Genomic DNA, 23119 nt, shown 5'->3' with positions numbered 1-23119 from the left:
CCCATTTTTTAAAAAAATTATATTTTCCCTGGTGGCTCAGAGGTTAAAGCATCTGCCTTCAATGTGGGAAACCTGGGTTCGATCCCTGGGTCGGGAAGATTCCCTGAGAAGGAAACAGTAATCCACTCCAGTATTCTTGCCTGGAGAATCCCATGGACGGAGAAGCCTGGTAAGCTACGGTCCACGGGGTCGCAAAGAGTCGGACACGACTGAGCAATGGAACGGAACGGAAGGATAGTTGCTTTACATAATTTTATTGTTTACTGTCAAACCTCAACATGAGTGGGCCATAGGTATACATATATCTAGTTTGATTTAAGTATTTGAGAATCAGGGAGGGCAGTTCAAAGGAAGGATAGATTGGATGTTGCTGTCCTGATACAAAAATGCTAACGTGGGCAAGAGGGAGGGCTAGTGGGAACAGGGAGCTGTCTATAGTGAGTGGTAGGAAGAAATAATGTTTAACGTTACCTCTGGGGCCACTGCTGCTGCTGCTGCTAAGTCACGTCAGTCGTGTCCGACTCTGTGAGACCTCATAGACGGCAGCCCACCAGGCTCCCGTCTCTGGGATTCTCCACAGGAATACCATTTAAGCCTAGAAATTCGTTTTGCCATAGGAAAGCATTTCAAAGAAAACTTCTCCCCATAAACTTGACCCTTTCTCCTTTTCTCCTGATCCTTTCCCCAGTATCCTTTTTACCAAGGCTAAACACTTTACAGTTTTTCTGGTCCTTCACTTTCTACCTTATCAACATTGCCAAATATTTGCCAAGATCTTAAGACTAAATATGATACATCCAAACCAATGTCCATCTAGTCAAGGCTACGGTTTTTCCCGTGGTCATGTATGGATGTGAGAGTTGGACTGTGAAGAAAGCTGATCGCCAAAGAATTGATGCTTTTGAACTGTGGTGCTGGAGAAGACTGTTGAGAGTCCCTTTTACTGCAAGGAGATCCAACCAGTCCATTCTAAAGGAGATCAGTCCTGGGTGTTCTTTGGAAGGACTGATGCTAAAGCTGAAACTGCAATACTTTGGCCACCTCATGCGACGAGTTGACTCACTGGAAAAGAGTCTGATGCTAAGAGGGATTGGGGGTAGGAGGAGACGGGGATGACAGAGAATGAGATGGCTGGATGGCATCACCGACTCGATGGACATGAGTTTGAGTGAACTCCGGGAGTTGGTGATGGACAGGGAGGCCTGGCGTGCTGTGATTCATGGGGTCGCAAAGAGTCGGACACGACTGAGCGACTGAACTGAACTGAACTGATTACTTTTTTCCTTTATTTGGCCATCCCTCATCTAGTCTTTCCTTCCAGTGTTTCCTTATATTCTGAAAATCTAGCTTTAAAAACATTTCCAGGCTCGTCTCCAAAAGCACAAACCCTACTGATGGCCTTCCTTGATGACAGAATAAAGTGGTCCAAGCTATACCTGAACTGACATACAAGGCTCTTCATGATCACTTGATCAATACTCTCATCATTACAGTTATTTCCCATTACTCCTTCATGCCACTTTAACCATGAAGTTAAAATATAGGAATGCAAAAATATAGGAACTCAAGACCAGGGCATTGTGAATTTCACATTTAAAAACTTAGACCTTTTAGATACCTGAGACCCTTGGAAGGTTTATCATCTGGGAAATGAATGAACAAAGCCCCTGCTTTCAGGTATATGCAAAATGTGGGTGTGAAGGGTAGGTTGGACATATGAAAAGCTAGAGATGAGAAAACAAAAAAAAAAGTCTCCTATGATAGGCAGGCGGACTCTTTACCACTAGTGCCAACTGGGAAGTCCTGATAGGCTAGGCAAGAAGCCCTGAATTGGATAATCAGGAGGGCTGTGTTTTTGGAGTTGTGGCAGAGGAAGACTAAAAGGGTGTTTTCTTCTCAAAGTGTTGGCAAATCTTCCTGATATTTCCAGCATGGGTTATAAGAAGGACAGGGCATAGTGGATCTGGGGAACACAGGAGGATGGGAAAGTGGGAAGCTAAGAGGATGAATTCAGTTTCTGGCCCATTGAATCTGAATTCAGTTCAGATTATGGACATTGTTACATAGAGTATCAAAAATTAAGAAATGGAATTCAAAAGATAAGGGGCTTTATATTCAGATTTAAAAATCATAGCATAGATCTGATTGTCAAAACCCAGGGAAAAGCTAAAAACAGCCAGACAAAGGTTTTAATAGCAAGAAGAAAATGATAGAATAATAATCCTCTATAAACTGGTGAAGGGAGATGGAAGGAATGATGAAGATTGAGAAGAAACACTCAGAGTTCATGGAAAGGGTGAGGTTACCTGTGCTAGGTGGGGGTAGAAATGAGGTTGTAGGGTGAATGGCAGTGGTTCAGGAAGAATGTATGTCCTACTCTTGCCTATGAATGATTGATTAAGCATTCAACTTGTTTTCACATATTGGAAAATTGTTAGATGTTCTCCTTCAGTTTTGCCGTTTTTTCAGGCAAAAAAAGTCACTTTTCTGTAGCCTATTAAAGCATAATCTTGAAAATGTTTAGCAGTTTTTTCTTCAGTTCAGTCGCTCAGTCGTGTCCGACTCTCTGCGACCCCATGAATCACAGCACGCCAGGCCTCGCTGTCCATCACCAACTCCCGGAGTTCACTCAAACTCATGTTCATAGAGTCAGTGATGCCATCCAGCCATCTCATTCTCTGTCGATCCCCTTAGGCTCCTTAAATAATTGCCTCCAACCTTTCACATCTCATTTCACATATGATCCTCTTATACATTAAAGAGGACTTGATTAGCTGAAGATCATGAGGACTCTTTTCCTTGAACTGCCACTAGTTATAAAATTCCAGTTTGCTGTTTACAACTTGCAGCATCACTGGACAAGCACATGTTTGGTGTTCATCAACTTTCTCTCGCAGGTTCTCTTTGCAAGTGCACATCAAGCATGAAACACTGCAATGGATCCTGAAATAAATTTAGTCTTAATCAACTTAATAGTTGTTTTTAATGTGGCATGGTGTACCTATAAACGTGTACCTGTAAATACAATGAGTTTAGAGATGAATTAGTCATCAACCTGGTCTAGTTAATAAAAACACAATTAAGGTTAAATTGATCACTTCTTCTTATTCAGACCTTCCATAAATGGGCCTAAGAATTATAAAAAGATAGGCCAAATAAGCTTGAATTACAACCATTTTTATACAGTCATTTAGAATAGCTCATTCTTTCCTGGTCCATGAATGTGTTTGTGTATTTTGCTATATATAGTCTTGGGTTTTAGGGCACATTTTGTACATTCTCTCATTATTTTCATTCTATATTCAGAATTATATTTACTTCCATGTATACTTTTCACCCTTCTTCATCATAAATTCCTTTAGAAGTGGGGACCAGTGTCTTGCTTTCTCTGTGATCTCTACAGCGCTCATCCCATGCTTTATTTCAAAAAACATACTTAATAAAGATTTGTTAAAGGATTAATCCAAATAACACCCTCAAAAGTGTTGAGTTGCTATCTCCATTTTGTATGTTAGATTGAGAGTTATTAGATCCTTGAGGTAAAAAATGTTTCTAAATTATCTTTGTGATCTTTTCTCCTGCGTCTAAAATATTGCCTTGCCCATGGTAGGTGTTCAGTTCAGTCAGTTCAGTCGCTCAGTAGTGTCTGACTCTCTGTGCTCCATGGACTGCAGCACGCCAGGCTTCCCTGTCCATCACCAACTCCTGGAGCCTATTCAAACCCATGGCCATTGTGTCGGTGATGCCATCCAACCATCTCATCCTCTGTCGTTCTCTTCTCCTCCTGCCTTCAATCTTTCTCAGCACCCGGATCATTTCCAATGAGTCGGTTCTTCGCATCAGGTGGCCAAACTACTGGAGTTTCAGCTTTAGCATCAGTCCTTCCAATGAATATTCAGGACTGATTTCTTTACGGATGGACTGGTTGGATCTCTTTGCAGTCCAAGGGACTCTCAAGAATCTTCTTCAGTACCACAGTTCAAAAGCATCAATTCTTCAGCACTCAGCTTTCTTTATAGTCCAACTCTTATATCCATACATGACCACTGGAAAAACTATAGCTTTGACAAGATGGACCTTTGTAGGCAAAGTAACGTCTCTGCTTTTTAATATGCTCTCTAGGTTTGTCATAGCTTTTCTTCCAAGGAGCAAGCATCTTTTAATTTCATGGCTGCAGTCACCATCTGCAGTGATTTTGGAGCCCAAGAAAATAAAGTCTGTCACTGTTTCCATTATTTCCCCACCTATTTGCCATGAAATGATGAGATCAGATGCCATGATCTTAGTTTTTTGAATGTTGAGTTTTAAGTCAGCTTTTTCACGCTCCTCTTTCACTTTTATCAGGAGGCTCTTCAGTTCCTCTTCACTTTCTTTTTTTTTAAATTTTTTTGTAATTAATTTATTTTTTATTGGAGGCAAATTATTTTACAATATTATATTGGTTGGTTTTGCCATACATTGACATGAATTCGCCCCGGGTTTACATAAGTTCCCCCTCCTGAACCCCCCTCCCACCTCCCTCCTCCCTTTATCCTCCCTCTGAGTCATCCCCGCATACCAGCCCCGAGCATCCTATAACATGCATTGACCCTGAACTAGTGATTCATTTCACATATGACAACATACGTGTTTCAATGCCATTCTCCCAAATCATCCCATCCTCACCCTCTCCCACAGAGTCCCAAAGACTGATCTATACATCTGTGTCTCTTTCTACCATAAGAGTGGGATCACCTGCGTATCTGAGGTTATTGATATTTCTCCCGGCAACCTTGATTCCAGCTTGTGCTTCATCAAGCCTGGCATTTCACATGATGTACTTTGCATATAAGTTAAATAAGCAGAGTGACAATATACAGCCTTCACGTACTCCTTTCCTGATTTGGAACCAGTCTGTTGTTCCATGTCTGGTTCTAACTGTTGCTTCTTGACCTGCATACAGATTTCTCAGGAGGCAGGTAAGATGGTTTGGTATTTCCATCTCTTGAAGAATTTTCCACAGTTTGTTGTGATCTATACAGTCAAAGGCTTTGGCAAAATCAATAATGAGGAAGTAGATGTTTTTCTGGAGTTCTCTTGCTTTTTCTATGATCCAACTGATGTTGGCAATTTGATCTCTTGTTCTACTTTTTTGAAAATTCTGACTAAACAAATAGGGATGGTTTATAAATAATTATGATGTATAGCAACTGATCATTTGATTTTGCATAAAATTTGGAATGATTCTAAGTCAGCATTATAATGTTTGTCCCAATGTACTGTCATTAATACTGATTACTAAGCCGTTTCTTAACTAGCTTCCTCATCTGATTCCATATGGAATTGTAAGTATTAAAGCTATTTTACTGACATTAACTTCTAAGAACTATAGATTATGTCCTTGTAAAATTTTAATTCTCATCTTACAACAAACCCAATTTTACCATTCTATTTAAACATAAACAATATCTTATTAGATTAATTTCCAGAAGTGTTCAGAAGTACTCATTTTTTTCTTTTGATTTGAAATTCATATATCTACCAACATATAACAGGTGGCAATAGAGAAAACAGCTATCCTGAATTTATTACTTTTACCATATATTTAATATTTGGAAATTAATTACATTTTATATGAAGGGAAAATAGAACAGAGTCTGGTACAGATTAGAAAAATAGAGGATGATATGAATAATTAACATATGGGTTTTAGAAGAGATCTTCATTAATCATTAGCAACTGTTGTAAATATTTTAGATTTTTATTAAAAATCTAATGCCAAACATTTTATAATTTGCATGTTGAGGAGTGAGAGAGCAGTGCTTGGGAAATGTTTCATAAAATAAATTCAGTCAGCTGGAATTTCAGAACTGAACTTATAAACTCAAGTTTTGTTCACTTGATCAGTAATTGAATGAGCCTGTAAATAACTGCCACAAATAAGCATAAATATTCCTTCTGAAACCTCAGATTGATTTTTTATTCCAAATGTGATGCAAGCTTTGTATATAATATGCTATTTTTTCTTAAAGTATCATAAAAACTTTAAAATTATATAAATTTCACTTGAAGATTTTATTATAAATAACTTTTATTAAGAGGTAATTTTAAAGAAAGGCTTTGGAGGATCACTGTCAGAAGAAAGTGAAATCTCAGAATGGTTTGCCCACCTCTTCATGCTTGCTGGCTTCTACTTTCTCTCACTTCCCTCCACACTGTACCAACCATCGTGAGCTCCTGTGCTTGCCTTGGGCACTGTGCTTTCTCTTCCCTCTGTTTTGCAGACTTGGTCCCTCTGGCCACAGCTGTCCCTCTTCCACTTTCCAATCTCCCTGCCTTTGCCTGGTTTGAAGCCTCTTCACCTGTAGTGTCAGAAAAGAGGTTATTTCTTCCACAAGACTTCCTCGAGCCTCAGCCTAAGCTAGGAGTCCGGCCTCTGTGTTTTCAAAGTGCCCTCTGCTTCCCTGTAATTGGAACTCCCATGCCTAGGCCACACTCTGCAATTGCCTCTCTAAATCTGGACTGTAAGCCCATTAGCAAAGTCCCCACTACTTCATGACCATTGCTCCCACAGTAAACCTGCATCTTCTAGAATACTGGCTACATGGTAGGCCATCAATACATACAGTGAATGAATGAATGAAAAGGAAGAAAATGCAGCATCCTCAGCTTCAGTGTATATATGCATGTAAAATGCTAGCTCTGACCACATTTGTTCCCTGTTACTGAACTGGATTTCAGCATGGCCAATTTGATTATAACCACCTTTAAGACTATTTCTTGATTTATTTAGTCACAGTGTTGGTGCCAATTGTGAGGATGACTGTGATTGTCAGAATGACATTCACATAGCATGATGCTTGAGCTATTGCACTGAGATAGATCAAAATCAATATACATTAATAAAATATATAATTTATCAAGGTTGAGGGAAACACTAATCTTTATAAATATGAATTCAAATGGTTTTTAATGAATGGCAGGATATTTTAAAGGAAATATTTAAATAGAAGAAGTTGGTAGCAGAATAATTTAGTTATTTTGAGTAAGAATTTAATTAAAAAAACCTTTGTCTCAGCATTATCTCCATTTTTATATCAGAGTTATGGATGATTAATTGCACTTAAAGTTAAGGTAAATGCAGAAACTTAACATACCACAAAATATTGCTAGACTTTCTTTTCAAAATCTACAGTGGCTTTTCTTTCCTTTCCATATTTATCCTTCAACAGTAATAACAGAATAAGTTGGAAGCATTGAATAATGTAATCACTCTTCCATGGCCCCATTTAAACAACCCCATGGGCTTCCCTGATGGCTCAGATGGTAAAGAGTCTGCCTTCAGTGAGGGTGACCTGGGTTCGATCCCTGGGTCAGGAAGATTCCCTAGAGAAGGAAATGGCAACCCACTCCAGTATTCTTGCCTGGAAAATCCCATGGATGGAGGAGCCTGGCAGGCTACAGTCCATGGGCCTCAAAGAGTCAGACATGACTGAGTGACTTAACTTTCTTTGTAGTAGACTTCTGGGGTTGTCTCCAGCCCAGAACCAGGTTGGGCACATCTTCAGGCTGCCAGGCCACCAGGTTGGACACTGAGGTGGCAAGGTATCAGGGGTGACAAGCAAATCTAACATATAAGATCTGCAGCGTAGAAACTGCACACATCCTCAGAAACTTCTGTGTTGAACATTTAGAGACAAATCTTCATCTCCTTTCTGATTGTCTTTCTCTTTCTTTGTGCTCCCTTTATTCGACTCTGCCCTTGTTTATTTTCTTTTCATTTTCTGTCCCTCTCTGTTTCTATCTCCCATTATCTGCTTGATCCATACAATACTATTACTCCCATAGCAAGTGATGCATCACTAGTGCCTTAAAGGATGAACCCAACTGCTGTCAAGGGCTGCAGACAAAACCCACAGCCACAGTTTCAGAGGAATGTCAGAAGAAAGAAAGAAACCTATTCAAAGGGATAAATAATCACGTTGATTACTTCTTCACACTCGTTTGCACCTGTGTGCTTTGTTCTGAGGAAATGCCCCTTGAGTGGAGAAAGCCTGGGGCAGACCAGCTGCTGCAGGTGACAGGTGGGGCCCCAGCAGTGGTGGCTGTTATCTGGAACGAGGCTTTGGGACCTGCAGTGAGTGAGGAATCTGAGCCCACAGACAGGAGAGGCATTGTACAGTGGCTCACATGTCTTTGGGTGGGATAGGGCTGTAGGGAGAATGGTTCCCTATAGCTCTATCCTAGATCAGAAAGAGATTGGGAGAGAAATTCACGCAGTGAATTTTGTGTTTAGTCCTCCTTCTCTCGTGCTCAGATTTACCTGCCCCACCCCACCCAGGGCAGCTTCTTCTGCTCCAGGGCACCAGGAAATTTCAAGGAAATCTCTTAATGGCACTGAATATGTTGTCCCTGTCTGTGGCATGACAAAGGTGCCAACCCATTTCCCTGCCCTGAATTCCTCACACCAGTGCTACTGAGCCTTATTTATCATTACATGCTATATGGTATTCTTTAGCTATGGAGATTCTGATATCTGGTGAAAGCAGAGGGTGGTGGAGGTGAGGACAGACAAGCAGAGGTGGGTGGGAGAGAGTAGAGGAAAGAGAAGTAGAGCGAGATCTTAATGTTAGGGACATAACAAAGAACACATTTTCTATTTCCTCATAAAAAAAACTAAGTGTGTATAAGTATGTATATAATCCTCTTGAAAGCAATTCTTAAATTTTAATTCTTCACTTACCCTTTGATGAAAAGACAGCGTATAATTAGAACACACGGCTATGGAAAAAAATGACTTTATATTCCTCAGGACAGATATAGTCAGAAAAACTAAAGTGGCACAGGTTTTGCTCATAAGCATTCCATTCACTATTTTATCATTGAGTCTAGCTCTAAACCTGATTCTAGTATTTTTGTCAGGGAGAAACTACTTATAATAATTTTGTTCAATAGGAAAATTGTTAGTTACTCAAAAATAAGAATATAATGGTCGCGGAGAGTCGGACACGACTGAGCGACTGAACTGAACTGAACTGAACTGAATAATGAAACTGTTGTTCTGCATAATTCTTTAAACCCTCTTTTCCCTCTTCTGTCCTTAAGGCTTTATTATACGCAGCTTCTCTCTGCTTCTACATTAGATCTTTCTGCTGCTCTGGCTCCTTGGGGGAATGGGCATAAAGGTGACACAGGGAAGTGTTGTTCTGGCTGGGCCCATACAAGTGCTAACATTTGTTTTTAATTCTCCTGGTTAGGGTCTGAAATGGTTGGGAAATAAGCTCATATGTGACAAGTGAAATAGATATCTGTTCACAATGAAAACATTACTATGGGATGAGGTTGAAAACTTCTGAGGTTCTCCTCCTGCATCTCCATCACCAGCCCCTGGAAATGGAGCTGTTTTAGAAACATAGACTGTCCACCAGGACTTTTCCAAAGTGGAGAGTCAGTATGGTGTATTTTAGATGGCAAATGGTACGTTTACCAAGTCCATCTGTGACTATTATTGCGAACATGTAAGAAGCTTGGCCACAAGCAGAAAATTCAGATGAACTATATGAAATTTATAGCGAGGATTCTATTTTATGAAATCTCTCTCAGATGGAGCCAGATAAATTAAAATGGAAAAGACAGTATATTTTGTGCAATAAAGTCTAGAGATGCTGCCACATGCTGGCATTCAGTGATGCCACTCATCACCATCATTATTCTGCCAGTGGCCAGAAGGAGCAGCTGCTCTAGCAACCGACATATGACAAAGCATGTTCTAGAATTTCTCTTGGTTCTTGTTAAAGAAATAGAATTGAGAATATCTTCTCTAAAAGACCAGCGATTTCAACATGCCCACTTCCCACCTGATCTCAGCCACTGCTTTCTAGTCCCAGCTCTGCAGTACTGTGTCCATTCCTCCCCGCTTGGACTTCATCCACATCCCACCTCCCCAAACTCTCCCAGTCTGTCTATCGAACATCCATTTCTGTGTCCAGCAACTTCCCATGATTCCTCAATCTTTACTTGGAACAGAACTCTGTCTCCTTGCCTTGAACAGAAAACTGACTATCCCACTTTCTCTGCAGCCTCTCTCAGGTACGTCCTCAGGCTCCCTGGGTGAAGTAGGTACCCTCCTGTCTCTTGGTAGCCTTTATTCACCTTGAACTCATCTCACTTCTGCACAACCCATTGCTACTCTAGCATGGCCATCCTCCAGCTTTCCTCATTTGAGACCAGGGGATCACACCTGATTTTTGCTTTCTTTACCTCCACCTGGAAACCATCAGAAAGCCCTGTTGATTTTACTTTCAAACTATATTCTTGAGTGTCCCTGCCTTTGTCTCTTTGCCCACCACTACCTGGCTAGTTCAAGCAAGATCATCTCTTCCCTGAATATCTGCACAATAAAAGTAGGCAACTTTTCCTTTTCGGCTGCTTCTACTATTGATCTTTTAAATATGTCAATCAGATGATGTGGCTTTACTGTCTACAATCCTTTAAGATTTTCTTACTCCTGTGAAATAAAATCCAGCCTCCTATGGATAAAAGGCTCCTACACGATCTGAAGTCTGCCTACACCCAGAGTTTCACTTTAGTTCGGTCTTCTCCTTGGTAACTATACTTTATTGACTTTGACTTTCTTTTTACTTGAACACACCATTTTCTTTCTTAGCACAAGTCCTATTTACGCTTATTCTTCTACCAAGACTGCCTGACTTCTCCTGCTGTTTAAAAAACAATCCCTGATCCCTTAGAACTGACCCTTTATGGTCAAAGTCTCAGTTTAAAAGTCAGGAAATTTTCCCTTACTACACTATGTAACACAAATCCACCCTTGATAATCTTTAACATATTATCTTGGTATGTTGTTTCTTTTATGAAAGTTATACTAATTTACACTTATTTACTTAAAAAATATATATCTAATTTACCATATCCCTCACTAAATTGTAAATACCATGAGGTCAACTATGTCTCTCTTGCTCACTGCTGCACCTCTAGTCCTAGCACAATTTCTGGTATATAGTAGTTGTCTGCTGCTGCTGCTAAGTCGCTTCAGTTGTGTCTGACTCTGTGTGACCCCATAGACAGCAGCCCACCAGGCTCCCCCGTCCCTGGGATTCTCCAGGCAAGAACACTGTAGTGGGTTGCCATTTCCTTCTCCAATGCATGAAAGTGAAAAGTGAGAGTGAAGTCACTTAGTCGTTTCCGACTCTTAGCGACCCCATGGACCACAACCCACTAGGCTCCTCCGTCCATGTGATTTTCCAGGCAAGAGTGCTGGAGTGGGTTGCCATTGCCTTCTCCAATAGTAGTTGTCTAGCAACTACTAAATATACTTGTAACAAGTAGAATTTTTTTCTTATATTTCTTCTCTTCATTATATTATATCATATTTAGTAAAATATTTTACCAGTTTATATATATATATATATATGCATATATGCCACCATGGAAGCCCCATACACACACACACACACATATGTATATGTACATGAGTGGCCACAGGACTGGAAAAGGTCAGTTTTCATTCCAATCCCAAAGAAAGGCAATGCCAAAAAATGCTCAAACTACTGCACAATTGCACTCATCTCAGACGCTAGTAAAGTAATGCTCAAAATTCTCCAAGCCAGGCTGCAGCAATACATGAACTGTGAACTTCCAGATGTTCAAGTTGGTTTTAGAAAAAGCAGAGGAACCAGAGGTCAAATTGCCAACATCCACTGGATCACTGAAAAAGCGAGAGTTCCAAAAAAACATCTGTTTCTGCTTTATTGACTATGCCAAAGCCTTTGACTGTGTGGTCACAATAAACTGTGGGAAATTCTTGAAGAGATGGGAATAACAGACCACCTGCCTTTGAGAAACCTATATGCAGGTCAGGAAGCAACAGTTAGAACTGGACATGGAACAACAGACTGGTTCCAAATAGGAAAAAGAGTACGTCAAGGCTGTATATTGTCACTCTGCTTATTTAACTTATATGCAGAGTACATCATGAGGAACGCTGGGCTGGAAGAAGCACAAGCTGGAATCAAGATTGCTGGGAGAAATATCAATAACCTCAGATATGCAGATGACACCACCCTTATGGCAGAAAGTGAAGAGGAACCAAAAAGCCTCTTGATGAAAGTGAAAGAGGAGAGTGAAAAAGTTGGCTTAAAGCTCAACATTCAGAAAACAAAGATCATGGCATTTGGTCCCATCACTTCATGGGCAATAGGTGGGGAAACAGTGGAAACAGTGTCAGACTTTATCTTTTTTTGCTCCAAAATCACTGCAGATGCTGATTGCAGCCATGAAATTAAAATACGCTTACTCCTTGGAAGGAAAGTTATGACCAACCTAGACAGCATATTAAAAAGCAGAGACATTACTTTGCCAACAAAGGTCCGTCTAGTCAAGGCTATGATTTTTCCAGTGGTCATGTATGGATGTGAGAGTTGGACTGTGAAGAAAGCTGAGCACTGAAGAACTGATGCTTTGAGAAGACTCTTGAGAGTTCCTTGGACTGCAAGGAGATACAACTAGTCTATTTTAAAGGAGATCAGTCCTGGGTGTTCATTGGAAGGACTGATGCTGAAGCTGAAACTCCAGTACCACCTCATGCAAAGAACTGACTCATTGGAAAATACTCAGATTCTGGGAGAGATTAGCGGCAGGAGGAGAAGGGGACAACAGAGGAAGAGATGGCTGGGTGGCATCACTGAGTCGATGGACGTGAGTTTGAGTAAACTCTGGGATTTGGTGATGGACAGGGAGGCCTGGCGTGCTGTGATTCATGGGGTCGTAAAGAGTTGGACATGACTGAGTGACTGAACTGAACTGAATATATATGTATACAAAACCTAGCTAAATTGGGTAGTTGCTGCCTAAAAGCTGCTGGAAAAACACTTTGGTTGCTTGAATTCTATTCATCACAATAAAGTCTTCACTCAAACAAGTGAATTTTCTGAAAGATACGCACTGCTTGAAACTACTTGCTAGGAACTCATCTCAGAAAACCTAGACTTAACCATGGTAATCACAAGTATGCCTTGCACTGCACAGAGAACACCATGCACACACAAGTTTCTTTATAGAGGGTCTAGTCTGGCCTATGCATGTGTTTTCACTGCTCAAAAGCTGCAGGGAAACATACTGTGTGTTAACTTGGAAAATGGGGCCTGCTGGCAAATGCAATATTTTACCCTTTGAATGCTAGGTAGTTGCAGTCTCAAAGCTGTGTGAAAAAAAATTATATATATATTTAAATATTTATATCAAATACATATATTCAAAACAGATTCTATATAGATTTTCTTTGGATAATTTTGGCTTTGCAGGTGGAGCTAATGGTAATGAATCTTCCCACCAATGCATGAGGTGCAAGAGATATAGATTTGATCCCTGGATCAGGAAGAACCCAGGAGTAGGAAATGGCAACCCACTCCAGTATTCTTGCCTGGAAAATTCCATGGACAGAGGAGCCTGACAGGCTACAGTCCATGGGGGTCACAAAGAGTTGGACATGACTGAGTTACTGAGCTCACAGCACAGTCTCTAATTATACATGCTTGTGAAGAAAGCTGATCGCCGAAGAATTGATGCTTTTGAACTGTGGTGCTGGAGAAGACTCTTGAGAGTCCCTTGGACTACAAGGAGATCCAACCAGTCCATTCTAAAGGAGATCAATCCTGGGTGTTCATTGGAAGGTCTGATGCTAAAGCTGAAACTCTAATACTTTGGCCACCTCATGCGACGAGTTGACTCACTGGAAAAGACTCTGATGCTGGGAGGGATTGGGGGTGGGAGGAGAAGGGGACGACAGAGAATGAGATGGCTGGATGGCATCACCAACTCGATGGACATGAGTTTGAGTGAACTCCGGGATTTGGGGATGGACAGGGAGGCCTGGCGTGCTGTGATTCATGGGGTCGCGAAGAGTCGGACATGACTGAGCGACCGAACTGAACTGATGTGCTCTCTGATTATGCGACACCTATTTTAGGGGTCTACAAACTTTTTAGAAATAATAGTTAACAAACAAGCAGTTTTAGTGTTACTAAGTCATTAAAATAATGAACATATAGACTCGATATGGTCAATTTACATATAAATCCTACTTGCTTTCTTAAGAACCCTCCTCTATCTATCAAACATGGAGTTTCTGATTCAGGACTTACAGTTGACTGCTTTGACTTAGTGATCCTCATTTAGTGAATTATGTGACAAGCTGAAAATCAGCCAAGAAAAGTTCTATAATTAAAGATCCATGGGGTACTTTCATCAATACCCATGGAGTGAAAGATTCCTAATTATTGGGGAAATGCTTAGAATAATAAGAATAATAATCAGATAATTATACTCCTCTTGTCTGACATTTATGGAGTACCCATTGTATGACAGAAAGCTTCCTGGATTCTGGGACTGTAACACTGAATGTGACATGGTCTTTGAATTATTGTGGTGGGGAGACCTGTTTATCACCAAGAAATTATAGTACAGAGTGGTAGGTGCCTTAGAAGAGAATAGTATAAACTCCTTTGCTGCATAAGGAAGTCAGGAAAGGTTCCACACATGAGACTTTTGGACTGCTATTTGAGAATGAGTAGGAGTTGGTCAGGTAGGGAAGGTGAAAAAGAAAGAGGAGGACATTCTCAGGAGAGAGCCATGCAGATGGGAAAGTGTGTGACGTGTTAATGAGAATGATCATTGGGGTTGGAACAGAGGATACAGAAAGGGAAATGTCAAGGAATGGTACCCATATCCTAGCTGCATCAATGTTTTTGCAAAAAATGATGAGGATTTATCATGCTCCATCAGTAAGTAAGAAGGCTGTAAAACATGAAAACGTCATTCTGTGTAAGTTATCTTCATTTACATTTTAGGTTAAAGTCATGATTTAAGAGTTCATAGTCTCAATAATGTTATTATAAAACTGTTTAAATAACCAGCCTGAGCATTTCCTGCCATTTTTCTTTAAGAACAGGGGTCATTAAGTCCACTCAAACATGGTGGTCTTTTATCTATATATTTCTGCATCTTTAGATGATTTAGGTCCTAAATTTTAGGCTATCAGTTTCAGAATCATTTAAAGATTAAATTGAAAAAGTTTGGCTTATTAAAGCTCCTGCCCATGACTTGTTTTTTACATATGTGGAGTGGGTGGTCATCTGTGTTACATGATGGGGAGATTCCAGCAATGCCTTCTCACTCATATTTTTGCAACCCATGAGTCACGGCGATAAACCTGCCATATTAGAAATTCCTTAGGGTAAAAATATTATCCCCCAAACCGAGTTTCTTTATGTTTCTTTTCTTGTTCTTTTTAAGACACAAATGGCTTTCTAACTGTCACATTCCAAGGACATTCTTAAATTGTCATCTTACTTGACTTCTTCTGCCAAATTTGAGATTCTGAGTACATCATTTTTCTTGAGATTTTTTCGGTTTTTATGTTCTCTAAATAATCTTGGATTCTTTCAAACTCATGCTTAGAAGATATGAGCCAAGGTTCAGAAAATAGATTTGCATTTAATCCCACTCATTTTAATATGTTGCCTCACTGCAGCCTTCTGTTTGTTTGGTGTCCCCAAGACAGAACAATTTAACTTTTCCGGAGAGTCCACCTTCTTTCTTCTGTCTGGATACCAGAGAGCTTTGGTTCTGGCTGAATGGGATGGTGAATGTGAATCTGAGATTTAAGTTCTTCTTTCAAGTTTCAACCAGTCTTCCTGTTTTTGTTTGCAGCCTCCTTTCCTATTTCCAGAGGTATTTGGTTGCTCTGTTTCATGGCCTTTCCAGTTTTGATAGTGCAGGTCCATTTTTTTCCTTATTGGCTTCCTCTCCTTTGGCACTTAAATCCCTTTCAGCTTTTTAAAATCAATAATCCATTTGCTGAACTTTTTGTTTTTCATAATATAGTTGATATCATCTGCTGTCAATGCCTCTTCCATTCTTTTGATCTTCTGGTATGTTAGTGGTTTTATTCCTTTTAGTAGGGTTTTGAGAAGGATCTAAGATAGTTATCTGGCTTTAGGCTACCATGTTTAATTGGAGATCTTCAGGAATATTTTTCTGATGGCAAAGATGATCCTATTAATCCAATGTTTAATTTTTTAAACGAATTAAAGAATTAATTCACCTACCTACAAAAGTTAAGTTTGAACTCCTACTGGATGCTTTCCAAAGTGTTTCAGGCTCTTGGCCCTTATTTATCTATATTCTAGGAATGTCCTATTGCCTCTTTCAATTTCGGTCCTGTTAAAAAATCATTTCCGGTATGTGTTCTAATGTTTCCAGGTTGAAAGGTACAGAAAAGTAGGAGGAAGACAGTGAATAAGCCTTTAACACAACTTATGAAATAAAGACTTTGGAAACTTCTTGAGAAATAAAGAGTTTGGAAACTTCTTGGTATATTAAATAGTGAAAACATGAGCAATGCAGAATGTGTAGAATAAGATTTTCAGCAGAGGAAAGAGGCATAGGATACTCACCAGAACACTGAAGAGGATACAGAATCAGGTACAACAGGTATAATGGAGGATACTAGAAGAAGCTGGCATAAAAGTGACTATATTTGTGACATTGTCTATTTATACCATTTTAAATTCTATCAGTATTTGCTTCAGGTGTTTTGAAGCACTGATGTTAGGTGCATAAATGTTTAGCATTGCTAAGTTATTTGATTAAATGAAATCTTTATGAAAAGACCTTCTTTATCCCTGGTGCTATCTCTGATCAGAAATAGATTTGTCTGATTAAGTTAGGCTAACCTTTTGATTAGCATTCACATGGTATATCTTTACCTATCTTTTTCCTTTTATTGTGTATATGTCTTTATATTTATTTATTTAATTTTTAAAATTGAAATGTAGTTGACTTGCAACATTGTGTTTTAGGTTTATTACACAATGACTTGATATTCATATACATTGTGGGTAGCCTATCCCTTCTCCAGGGCATCTTCCTGATCTAGGAATAGAACTGGGGTCTCCTGCATTGCAGGCAGATTCTTTACCAGCTGAGCTACCAGGGAAGCCCACATTGTGAAATTATCACCATGATAAGTCTAGTAACCATCTGTCCCTATACAAAGTTATTATAGTATTATTGACTGTATTCCTGTGCTGTATATTATAACCCTATGTCTTATTCATTTTATAACTGGAGGTTTATACCTCTTAATCCCCTTCACCAATTTTGCTCCACCTCACCACCCTCCCACATGGCAATCACCTATTTATTCTTTGTATCGTTGAGCCTGCTTTTGTTCTGTTTGTTGATTGGTTTTATTTATTAAACTGCACGTATGAGTGAAATTGTATGGTATTTATCTTTCTCTATCTGACATTTCACTTAGCATAATATCCTCTATATCCATCCATGTTGTTTCAAATGACAAAATTTCATTTTTTATGGCTCCAATTTCATTTATATTTAAAGTAATTATTGATTATTGCTGCTTTGTGTTTTTTTTTTATTATTTTTATAGTTCTTTTGATTCTTTTTCCTTTTGCTCTCTTCTCTGGGTACTTGATGACTATCTTTGGTGTTATGTTTCGAGTCCTTTCTTTCTTTGTGTATGTGTGTATCTTTATAGGTTTTGATTTGTGATTTGTGATTACCTTGCACTTAATATACAACAGCCTACATTTGTGTGTGTGTGTCTGCATGTATATGTGTGTGTGTGTGTGTATGTGAGATTATTTTAAGTTGCTGATTTCCAAAACCCAAATGCATTCTAACAACTCTAGGTTTTCACTTCCCCCTTCTCACTGTTTACTCTTTTTGATGTCATATTTCACTTCTTTGTGTGTGTGATCCCTTAACTATCTACTGTGAATATTGATGATTTTCCTTCTTTTGTCTTTTAACCTTCCAACTAGCTTTATAAGTGATTGGTCTACTATCTGTTTCATATATTTACCTTTACCAATGAAAATTTTGTCTTAATTTTCATATTTCTTTTTTTGGCCTTTTATTGTACACTTAGAAATCCCTTATTTCTTGTAAGACTGGTTTCACAGTATTGAACTCTTTTAGCTTTCACTTGTCTGTAAAACTTTTGTTCTCAAATCTCAATGAAAGCCTTGCCAGGTAGAGTATTGGTTGTAGGTTTTTCTCTTTCATCAATTTAAATATATTGTGTCACTTCCTTCTGGCTTGCAGAGTTTCTGCTTAAAAGTCAGCTTATAATCTTGTGGGAGTTCCCTTGTCTGTAACTGATTGCTTTTCCCTTGATGCTTTTTTAATTTTCTCTTTACCTTTAATTTTTGCCATTTTATTTAAACCTGTTTTGATGTAGACCTCTTTGGGTTCATCTGTTTGGGACTGTCTGTACATCCTGGACCTGGATGTCTATTTATTTTCCCAAGACGAGGAGATTTTTAGCTATTATTTCTTCAAATGCATTCTCTACTCTTCTCTCTTTCTTCTCCTTCATAATTATATGTTAGTATGCTTGATGGTGTCCCAGAGGTCTTTTAAACTGTCTTCATGTTTCAGATTCTCTTAGCGTTTTTCATGTTCACCTTTGGTGATTTCCAGTACTCTGCTTTCTAGATCACTGATCCTTTCCTCTGTATCGTCTGAGCTACTATTGATTTCTTCTAGTGTAAAGTGAAAGTCACTCAGTCATATCCGACTCTGTAACTGGAGTAGGTAGCCTTTCCCTTCTCCAGGGTATCTTCCCAGCCCAGGGATCAAACCCAGTCTCCCACATTGTAGGTGGGTTCTTTACCAGCTGAGCCACCAGGGAAGCCTATCTAGTGTAGTGTTCATGTCAGTTATTGTATTTTTTTCAGCTTTGTTTGGTTTTTCTTTGTATTTTCTGACTCTTTTTAAAAATTCTTACTGTGTTCATCCATTCTTCTCCCAAGTTTGGTGAGCATCTTTATGATCATTGCCTAAATTTTTTATTGGGTAGTTTGATTATCTCTACTTCATTTGGGTTTTTTTTTGTTTGTTTGTTTTTGAAATTTTGTCTTTTTCTTTCATTTGGAACATATTTCTCTATCTTCTCATATCCCCAAATTTTCTGCATTTATTTCTGTGTATTAGATGGGTTGGTTTCATTTCCTGACCTAGGAGAAGCGGCCTTATGTAGATGTCTTATGGGGCCCAGCACAACTCTTCCCTCTGGTCACCAGAGCTGGGCTCCAGGAATGTCCCCTATGGGTTGCATGCATATTTCTGCTGTGGTGCATCTGGCTTCTTTGAGTGTGCTGGTAGGTGGGCTGTCCCTTGGTCCAGCTGGCTACAGGGTTTTGCCTTGTGTGGTGACTGTTGGCCCAATGGAAGTAGAATAGGCTTCCCACACAGTTGGCTGTTTGACCCAAGAAGGTGCACAGCTATCATTGGCCCAGTGCTGCATGAGACCAGGTTTCAGTGATACTGTGTACATGGCTGAGGGAGCTCAGGTCTAATATTTATCTGCTGGTGGATGGAGCTGTTTCCCTGCATGGTCAGGGGGATTTATGGTTGATATCAGCATGCTAGTGGACAGGACTGAGTTCCCTCCCCATTGTCTTCATGGCCTGGGACCAGGGCTTGGGGTTGATGCTGGCCTGTTGAAGGACATGTAAGCCCTGGCCCTAACAGGCTAGAGAGGGTTCCAAAATGGTACTCACCAGCAACATTGTTAATGCAGTAGATCAAGCTCCTGAAACATGGCTGCTGCCACCATTTCTGTTCTTACAGGGGGTTCCAGTTGTCTCCTCCTCTCTGAGAGGCTCTCCAAGATCAGTAAATGCCCTGACCCAGGATCCTTTCAAATTACTGCCTCTATGCTGAGACTTGGAGCACTTGAGGTTTTGTGCATGCCCTTTAAGAGTGGCATATCTACTTCCTATAGCGCTCCAGCTCTCCCAAAGCAAAAGCCCTGCTGTTTTCCCAAAATGGGGAGCCCAATGTGGAGTTTGGGCCCCTCACCCTTTGGAAAGGGTCTCTACAATTGTGATATTCTCCCTATTTTGGGTCACTGATCTGGGGGTGTGTGTTCTGGCTATATTCCATCTCTGCCCCTCTTACCTGTCTCATTATGGTTTCCTCTTTATATCTTTAGTTGTGGAAATTTTGTCTGTTAGTCTTCAGGTTGTTGTCAACAATAGCTGCTCTGTAAGTGTTAGTAATTTTGGTGTGTCCACGGGAAGAAGTAAGCTTGGGGGTCTTACTATTTCTCCATTTTGACCACCTCCTCTGGCTCCTTGTAGTCAGTGTGTAGTTGGGTTGTGGTTCCCCCTCCCTGTTTTATTGAGATATACTTGACAAACAACATTGTATTATTTTGAGATGTACAACGTAATGATTTGATACATGTATTTATTGTGTAGTGGGAACTGCAGAGTTTTGTTAACACCCATATTCTTACCTAGTTACACGTTCTTTTCTTATAGTGATAACTTTAAAAATCTACTCTCTCAGCAACTTTCAAATATACAATACAGTATTGTTAACTACAGTCACAAAGCTTAACAGTATATCTCCAGAAATTATTTTTCTTACAGCTGGAAGTTTGTATCTTTTGGTCACCTTCACCCATTTCGTCCATGTTCCAACTCCCACCTCCGGTAATCTGTTTTTCTAGGAGTTCAGATTTTTCATTTTTTGTTTTTTTTATATTTTTATATATAAGTGAGACCATATATTTGTCTATCTCTCTAACTTATTTCACTTAGCATAATGTCCTCAAGATCCAGCCATATTGTTTGTTGCAAATGTCAATATTTCCTGTTATCTAAAGTTGAATAATATTATACACACACACACATTTCATTTTTCCATTATTTGTCAGTGGACCCTTAGGTTGTTTCCATTATATGGCTATTGTAAATAGTGCTGCAATGAATATGACTGTGTAGATATCTCATTAAGATAGCAATTTTGTTTCTACCAGATATATACCCAGACATAGCATTGCCAGATCATATGGTATTTCTATAATTAGATTTTTATTACATAAGATGATTTCTGATGTTTAGTGGACTGTTTTGACTATTTACAAAACAGGTAAGGTGATTTTTAATTTTGAGCCTATATTCTTGTGATATTGTAGAATTTCATGTGTAGTTCACAAACCTTGCAATAATACACTTTTGTATTTTTATTTCCAATCTGTTTTATTGTCACACATTTAACTTTTATATATATGTTATAAACCCTACACTGCATTGTTGCTTTCATTTGAGTCAAATATCTTTTAATGACACATATATTTACTCCTATAGCCCTATCTCTAAGTGTTCTTCATGTCTTTGTCTATATTCATATTTTTATTCTGATATTATTTTTCTTCCACTGGACAAACTTCCTTTTAAAATTTCTTGTTGGGTGGATTTACTGATGATGAATTCTTTCAGCTTTTGTATATCTGAAAACGTCTTTATTTCACTTTTATATTTGAGGATTTTTGGTGAGGTAAAGAATCTAAGTTCTTATTTTTTTCTTTTAATAATTTAAAGAGTTTTTCCACTATCCTCTCATTTGCATTGTTAATTACATGATATCTGCTGCCTTTCTTAATTTTTTTCAATACATAATAAATAAAAAGTTTTTTTTTTTTCCGGCTGCATTTAAGATTTCCTATTTATCACAGGTTACGAGCAACTTAATTATACTGTGCCTTAGCATAATTTTATTCATGTTTCTTGTGCTCTAATATTTTTGAGCTTGGATTTGTGTATTTATTATCTTCAGCAAACCTGTAAAACTTCCTGTCACTATTTCGTCAAGTATTTTTCCTGTCTCCATCTCTCCCTCCTTTCAAGAACTCTAATCACATGTGTTGTTCTCTAGCTCACTGATATTTTTTGAAAATTTCCTTTATGTAGGTATCTATAGTTTGTCTTTTTAGTATAGATATAATTTTATTATCAGAAAATAAGCCATTTACATTTTGAAAAAAGTAAATATGAATGCCTACTGGTGGCTCAGGTGGTAGAGAATCTGCCTGCAATGTGGGAGATATGTGTTTGATCCCTGGGTTGGGAAGATCCCCTGGAGGAGGGCATGGCAACCCACTCTAGTATTCTTGCCTGGAGAATCCCCATGGACAGAGAATCCTTGAGGCTACAGTTCATGGGGTTGCAAAGAGTTGCACACAACTGAGCAACTAAGCACATACATTATTAGAAAAATAAATGCTGGTCATCTATTCTTAGAATGGTACAGTGTTTCCATTATATAACAGCAGAGACAGAAACCCTAATTAAAATAAATGATAAATTTCAGATAAATCTGAAAGCACTCATGTGCTTCATAAAAATAACATAAGCATCTTGAAAGCAAATGACTAACATATTTACAAAAAGTTAATATTTTTTATATAAGAACCATTTACTTAAGGTAAACAATAGAATAATGGACATGAATATTGACTAAAAAATTTGGAAAACGATATAAATTCCAACAAATATTAAAAAAAGGTCATTACTATTAGTCATTTAAAATGCAAATAAAATACTGCAATATTGAATGTGTTTATTAAAAATATGGTAAAATAGTCTCTTTTTTTGGATAAATAGCATGATGTTGAACTTCTGGGATACATCATGTAAACATTTGGGAGGCTTTTGATATACTGTATGTCATTTTCAGTGTAAGAAACAGTGCCAGACATGACAATACAGAACTTATATGAGTCTGTATGTGTCTGTAGGTTGGAGAAGCAATATGATATAATAGTAGAAACAATAGCTTTTGGAAACAGATTCCTGGGCTAAGTCCTGCTTTACTACTTACTAGATATTACCAAGTATTATTACTAGCCTTTGGCCAAGTTACATTGTTGCTCCAGGTCTTATTTTACTGAGCTACAAAATAAAGGTATTAAAATAAGGATTAATTAATAATTTATGTCATAGGGTTCTTTTATTTTATTTATTTTAGAAATAAATAATTTAGGCCTCTTGATGAAAGTGAAAGAGGAGAGTGAAAAGTTTGGCTTGAAGCTCAGCATTCAGAAAACAAAGATCATGGCATCTGGTCCCATCACTTCATGGGAAATAGATGGGGAAACAGTGGAAACAGTGTCAGACTTTATTTTTGGGGGCTCCAAAATCACTGCAGATGCTGATTGTAGCCATGAAATTAAAAGTGCTTACTCTTTGGAAGGAAAGTTATGACCAACCTAGATAGCATATTAAAAAGCAGAGACATTACTTTG

This window comes from Moschus berezovskii, chromosome 2 (genome assembly GCF_049115385.1).
Source record: "Moschus berezovskii isolate FMDL1 chromosome 2, NW_MosBer_1.0, whole genome shotgun sequence".
Lineage (NCBI taxonomy): Eukaryota > Metazoa > Chordata > Mammalia > Artiodactyla > Moschidae > Moschus > Moschus berezovskii.
The sequence above is the reverse complement of the archived record's forward strand: the minus strand, read 5'-3'. Positions refer to the sequence as shown.